The sequence below is a fragment of the Chiloscyllium plagiosum genome, chromosome 11, assembly GCF_004010195.1.
Source record: "Chiloscyllium plagiosum isolate BGI_BamShark_2017 chromosome 11, ASM401019v2, whole genome shotgun sequence".
NCBI lineage: Eukaryota > Metazoa > Chordata > Chondrichthyes > Orectolobiformes > Hemiscylliidae > Chiloscyllium > Chiloscyllium plagiosum.
Genome location: NC_057720.1, coordinates 81,543,088 through 81,550,257, shown reverse-complemented (window position 1 = coordinate 81,550,257; position 7,170 = coordinate 81,543,088). Strand labels below are relative to the sequence as shown.

The 7,170-nt window shown below is 45.5% G+C and overlaps 1 long non-coding RNA gene across 1 annotated transcript in view; it reads right to left on the bottom strand.

The window, feature by feature from the left end:
• Positions 1–7,170, bottom strand: part of LOC122554618 — a 15,901-nt gene that overhangs the window by 2,664 nt on the left and 6,067 nt on the right. Inside the window, exon 2 of the long non-coding RNA XR_006313039.1 lies at positions 2,679–2,840. This is a non-coding gene — a long non-coding RNA (uncharacterized LOC122554618). The remainder of the gene's footprint in view (positions 1–2,678; positions 2,841–7,170) is intronic.

Genomic DNA, 7,170 nt, shown 5'->3' with positions numbered 1-7,170 from the left:
CACTGGTCACAGGCCTCCAGTCTGAAAAACAACCCTCCACCACCATCCTCTGTCTTCTACCTTTGAGCCAGTTCTGTATCCAAATGGCTAGTTCTCCCTGTATTCCATGAGATCTAACCTTGCTAATCAGTCTCCCATGGGGAACCTTGTCGAACGCCTTTCTGAAGTCCATATAGATCACATCTATCACTCTGCCCTCATCAATCTTCTTTGTTACTTCTTCAAAAAAACTCAATGGAGTTTGTGAGACATGATTTCCCACGCACAAAGCCATGTTGACTATCCCAAATCAGTCCTTGCCTTTCCAAATACATGTACATCCTGTCCCTCAGGATTCCCTCCAACAACTTGCCCACCACTTCAGGTACTGAAGAGAATAGAATTGGATGAGCACAGATATCTCGTGGGACTGCAGGAGATTCCAGAGGTAAGGAAGGTAATTGAGGAATTTGAAAAGAAGGGTGGGGATTTTAAAATTGACACATGCTGTAACCAAGAGTGTCAGTCAGAGAGGGGAACAGGACTTGTCGTGAATTAAGATAACAATAGGCTGGGTGGAGTGACTTGTTTCTGTTATAAAATCGGTGATTCTTTCCAAATGTGAGGTGACCTGCTTAATGTAAGGGGGTGCAATGTGTCAGAAACAAATGGATTTGCCTTTTGCCCCTCGTGAGACGTAGGGGTCAAAGGGTAACCAAGTCCAGCCCCAGTATCTGTCCCCGGAGACTGCTGACTGTCAGGATATGAACAAGGGCGTGTCAGCTGGGTGTAGGGCAACCGACAGCAGTGGGGTCCCGTCAATTCTTTTAATATCACCAGCCCACCTCTGCCCAGCCCCAGCCACCCACTCCCCCACCCATTCTCTGCATGAATCATATTCTTGGGTAACAGGCTTATAGCCAAGGTACAAAACAGTGTCAATCATTGAGAGTGTGTCCTATCAGTAGGGGAGCAATAGGCCAAGCACCATAAGAGCATCAGATATAGGAGCAGACTTAAGCCAATCAGCCCATCGAGTCTGGTCTGCCATTCAGTCATGGCTGATAGGTTTCTCAATCCCATTCACCTGTCTTCTCTCTGTAACTTTTGATCCCCTTTCCTAACTATCTATCTCTGTCTTAAATGCTGTACACTCAGTGACTTGGCCTCCACTGCCCTCTGTGACAATGAGTTCCACAGATTCACCACCCTCTGGCTGAAGAAATTCCTCCTCATCTCAGTTCTGAAGGGTTATCCCTTCACTCTGAGGCTATGTCCTCCGGTCAGAGTCTCTCATCCCTGTGGAAACATCTTCTCCACGTGCACTCTGTCCAGGCCTCTCAGTATTCTGTAGGTTTCAATGCAATCCTCCTTCATCCTTCTGAACTCCATCGAGTACAGACCGAGAGTCCTCAACTGCTCCTCATATGACAAGCCCGTCATTCCCAGCATAGTTCTTGGAAACCTCCTCTGGCCTCTCTCCAATGCCAGCACATCTTTCCTTAGATACAGGGTCCAAAACAGCTCACAATATTCCAAATGAGGTTCGACCAAAGCCTTATAGAGCCTCAGCAGTACAGCTCTGCTCTTATATTCCAACCCTCTTGAAATGAATGCCAACATTGCGTTTGCCTTCCAAATTGCCAACTGGATCTGCATGTTAACCTGAAGATAATCCTGAACTAGGACTCCCAAGTCCCTGTGTGTTTCAGATTTCTGAAGCCTTTCCCCGTTTAAAAAGCTGTCTATGTCTGTATTCTTCCTAGTGCAGAACCTCACGCTTTCCCACATTGTGTTCTATCTGTCGTTTCTTTGCCCACTCTCCTAAACTGTCAAGTCCTTCTGCAACCTCCCTGCTTCCTCAATACTACCTGGACCTTCCACCTATCATTGTGTCATTTGCAAACTTAGAGACAAACAAAACTGCAGATGCTGGAATCCAAAGTAGACAAACAACAGGCTGGAAGAACACAGCAAGCCAGGCAGCATCAGGAGATGGAGAAGTCGACTTTTCGGGTATAATCCTTCTTCAGGACTGGGGGTGGGGTAGGGGGAGCTGCAGATAAAGGGGTGTTAAGGGTTATGGGTGGGGAGAGCAGCAGAGTGCTGAGACAGTGATAGGTGAATACAGCTGGAGGGTACGACCTGATTGGTTGTTGGGAGGAATGATTGAGTTCACCAGTTTCAAATAACCTTCCCAGCTATCTCCCGACTCCCTTTCCAGGCCCGCCTCCTCCTTTCCATCTGATCCTTCCCTCCAGCTACCAACGGGATTCATTCCTCCTATCGACCCACCACCTCTATTCACCTATCACTACCCCACCATTCCGCCCCTCTCCCCATCCATAACCCTTCCCCCCTCTCTCTTTATGTGCAGCTCCCCCTACCCCCAACCCCAGTCTTGAAGAAGGGTTATCCCCGAAACTTCTCCACCTCCTGACTTGGCTTGTTGTGTTCTTCCAGCTTCCTGCCTGTCACATTTGCAAACTTAGCAACAGTGCCCTACAATTGGCCTTGACCGAGTTGGACAATGTGACCGTGGCACAATCAAAAGAGAGTGGCATCACAGAAAGCCCCAGTCCACTCCTCATCTGCTGCCCCCACCACACTTCCACACTTGTACACAAGGGAGACTGGGCAGATGTCTCAAACACAAAAACCCTGGCTCCGCAGTCTGCAAGCTGAAGTAAACAACTCACGTCGAGACAAATTGTTTATTCAGATCCTCGATTTCTGCAGAATCCAAAACCAAGGATGGAATGCTCACAGGCAAAGACCAGCAGGATGGAAAGCAAACCGGGAAAATTCTTGGAAAGACGAATTACACACTTCGTTCTAAACTTGTGCAAAGTTCCAGGGTGCTGAAAATCGAAAGGAAAGACAGAAAACAGTGAAAATACTTCACAGGTCCAGCAACAATCAAGGAGAAAGAAACGGAAAGCTGGTTTCTGGTTGACAATCAGCCTGAAGCGTGAACTCGAATTTTATAGACCCCCACTTCCCCACGTCTCACAATTAATCAGGCCTGAGTTTCTGGATGGCAACCTGGATGTAACTAACAATGTGCCACAGAGATCAGTGCTGGAGCCACAATTATTCACGGTATGCTTAAATGAACATACCATTCTCCACATTTGTGGATGACACATAAATAGGTGGGAAAGCAAATGCTGAGGATTGTACAGAGTCTGTAGAGGGATATTGACAGGTTAAACAAGTGGGTAAAAACTTGGCAAATGGAATATAATGTGGGATAATGTGAGGCTATGCACTTTGGCAGGACAAATAGAGGAGCTGAATATTATTTAAATGGTGAAGGATTGAAGATTGGGAGACTTCATCCACGAATCACAAAAAGCTAGCATCCAAGTTCAGCAGGTATAAGGAAGGTAAATGCAGGTTACTTCAAAGGGAATAGAGTATAAAGGCTGGGCATTTTGCCAAAACTATACAAAAGCACTAGTCAGTCACAGCTGGAATACATAGAAACATAGAAACATGAGTAGGCTTAGCGGAGTTTGAGAAGATTTGTAGCTCAGGTTGAGGTTCTGGATGTAGGTTTGCTTGCCGAACTGGAAGGTTCATTTCCAGATGTTTCGTCACCCTATTAGGTAACATCTTCAGTGGGCCTCTGGGCAAAACACTGTTGATAATTCCTGCTTTCTATTTATATGTTTGGGTTTCTTTGGGTTGATAATGTCATTTCCTGTGGTGGCATCATTTCCTGTGATGATGTCATTTCCTGTGATAATGTCACTTCCTGATCTTTTTCTCAGGGGCTGGTAGATGGGGTCTAACTCGATGTGTTTGTTGATGGAGTTCTATCAACAATCACATCGAGTTAGACCCCATCTACCACCCCTTGAGAAAAAGAACAGGAGATAACATCATCACAAGAAATGATGTCATCAACCCAAAGAAACCCAAACATATAAATAGAAAGCAAGAATTATCAACAGTGTTTTGCTGGAAGCCCACTGAAGATGTTACCTAGTAGGATGATGAAACGTATGGAAATGAACCTTCCAGCTCAGCGAGCAAATTTACATCCACAGGAGTAGGCTATTCACCCCGTTGGCCTGTTCCATCATGCAATGAGATTGTGGCTGATCTGTGGCCTAATTCCATATACCTTACTTTGGCCATTATCCCTTGATACCTTTGCTCAACACAAGTTATCACTCAGATTTAAAATCCATTGCCATTTGTGAAAGAGAGTTCCAAACCTCTACCACCCTTGTGTCTAGAAGTGCTTCCTATGATCTCTCCTGAATGGTCTGGCCCTAATTCTTAGACTCTGCCCCTAGTTCGAGAATCCCCAATCAATGGAAATCATTTATCTTTATCCACCCTGTCTTTTCCTGTTAATATCTTGAAAACTTCGATCAGACTGTTACTTAACCTTCTAAATTCTGGAGAAAAAATGTTGAATTTGTACAATCACTTCTCCTAACTTAATCGCTGAAGTCCAGGTATCATTCTTGTGAACCTGTGTTGTGCTGCCTCCAAGGCAGTTATATCCTTCCGAAGGTGTGGGGCCCAGGTCTGCTTTCAGTAGTCCAAGTGGGGTCTAATTAGGGTTTTGTATAACTGCAGCATAGCTCCTGTGTCCTGACAGTCTAGTTCTCTAGGTTAAAGGCCAGCATTCCAGTGGTCTTCTTGACTATTTTTTGCACTTGCCTGTGACATTTTAAAGATTTATGCACCTGAACCCACTGAGTCTCTTTGGACATCCACTCCATTTAACTTCAAACCATCTAGGAAGTACTCTGATCTATCCTTTATCGGTCCAAAATGCATAACCTCATACTTGCTTACATCGAACTCCTTCTGCCGTAGTTTTGCCCATTCACCGAGTCTATCAATATTCCTCTGCAACGTTATGCAATCACCTACAATGTCTACAATGCCGTGTAAATTTGTGTCATCAGCAAATTTGGATAAGTGCCTTTCTCTGCCAATGTCCAAGTCGTTAAGAAATAATGTGAATAATTGAGACTCTCACATTGATCCTTGTAAGACACCACTGGCCACATCCTGCTCATTTCAGCACCTACACAGTATCACTATTTTCTGTTGCCTGCCACTCAACCAATTTCCCAGCCATGTCAATAATTTACATACAATTCCATGGGTTTGCATCTGGGTTAACAGTCTCTTCTGTGGGACTTTATCAAATGCCTTCTGGAATTCCATATAAAAAACATCCCCAGACATCCAGTTGACAGGGAAGATGCGGACAGGTTATTTCCTCTTGTGGGAGAGTCTAGGACCAGAGGGCAGCATCTCAGAATAGAGAGTCACCCATTTAAGACAGAGATGAGGAGGAAGTTCTCTTCTCAGAGGGTAGCGAATCTGTGGAAATCTTTACAGTAGGGGGCTGTTGAGGCTGGGTCATTAAATATATTCAAGGCTGAGAGAGACAGATTTTGAATCAGTAAGGGATTCGAGGGTTATGGGAAAAAAGCAGGAAAGGGGAGTTGAGGATTATCCAATTCACGCTCTCATGCAATGAAGGAGCAGATTCAATGGGCTAAATGGCCTAATTCTGCTCCTACACCATATGGGCTTATGGAAGTTTGTGTGAGAATGACCCAGTATTTTCCCACCTCTGATAAAATTCTTATGGATCTGAAAGGCCCGAGAATGGCTATTGTGTGTCTAATTGATACTCTTAAGAGAGCAACTAAATGTCTGATTATTTCATTCCGCCTCTTCCTCTAAGGATCTTGCCATGCAGAATGCATGCCGGCCAAATCTGCGCACACGGCTTGTGGTGTCCTGCTATCAGGAAAGGGTGGGGCTCCATGAGAGCCACCAAAACCCTGCACTTCCTTTAGACTTCACCCCCTGTGACCTCTGCCCCACGAGGTCCATCCTGACATGACCTAGCTGTGGCCTGGGTTTCCTTTTCGAGCCTGGGTGTCTGGTGCTTGCAGTTCCGGCAGCAGCCACCGTCTTCCCAGTGGCGCTGCCTGTCAAAAGAGCTGCTGGCCCCTGGTTGGAAGGGCAGCTTTCGGTTGGCGGGATGTATCTGCCTGTGGTCTTTGATCCGGGTAGGGCATCCTGGTGGCCACCTAACACCACAGGCCTTCCTAGAAGAGGCAATGTGCTCGTAGTCCAATTTGCAGGCTAGAGACCCCTCACATTAAATTCATCCCCTCTCCCCCATTAACTCTCTATAGATACCACCAGACCTGCTGGGATTCTCAGTTTTGTTTGTTTACTCTTTCACCTACTATATTTAGCTTCAATATCTATGCTCAGCCATGTTGCCAGCTCAGTCAGACATCATCGTGGAGGCTTCACCATCAGAGTATTACTCGAATGGTGAACGGCTGCGGAGTTCTGAGCTAAAATAAGGTTTTAGATTGTCACAAACAGTTAGAAATTAGTACGCACATAAACAAGATGACTAATTGGATGCTATCCTTTTTACGAAGGGAATTGAATGTAAAAATGAGGGTGTTATACTTCAGTTGTACAGGGAATTGGTGAGATCACATCTTAAATACTGTGTACAGTTTTGGGCTATTTTGAAAGTGGAGTCACAGGTAGACAAGATAGTGAAGAAGGCGTTTGGTATGCTTGCCTTTATTGGTCAGTGTATTGAGCATGTTGAGGGTGTACAGGACATTGGTTAAGCCACATTTGGAATACTGCGTGCAATTCTGGTCTCCCTACTTTAGGAAGGATGTTGTGAAACTTGAAAGGGTTCACAAAAGATTTAAAAAGATGTGGCCAGGTTTGGAAGATTTGAGCTATAGGGAGAGGCTGAATTTCCAGCTTTCCCTCTAGTGTCTGAAGTTGAGGGGTGACCTTATAGAGGTTTATAAAATCATGAGGGACATGGATAGGGTAAATAGACAAGGTATTTTCCCTGGGGTAGGGGATTTCAGAACTAGAGGGCATAGGTTTAGGGTGAGAGGGGAAAGATTTAAAAGGGACCTAAGGGGCGACCTTTTCATACAGAGGGTGATGCATCTCTTGCTGAGATATTTGTATCATTGATAGTCACAGGTGAGGTGCCGGAAGACTGGAGGTTGGCAAACGTGGTGCCACTGTTTAAGAAAGGTGGTAAGGACAAGCCAGGGAACTATAGACCAGTGAGCCTGACCTCGGTGGTGGGCAAGTTGTTGGAGGGAATCCTGAGGGACAGGATGTACATGTATTTGGAAAGGCAAGGACTGA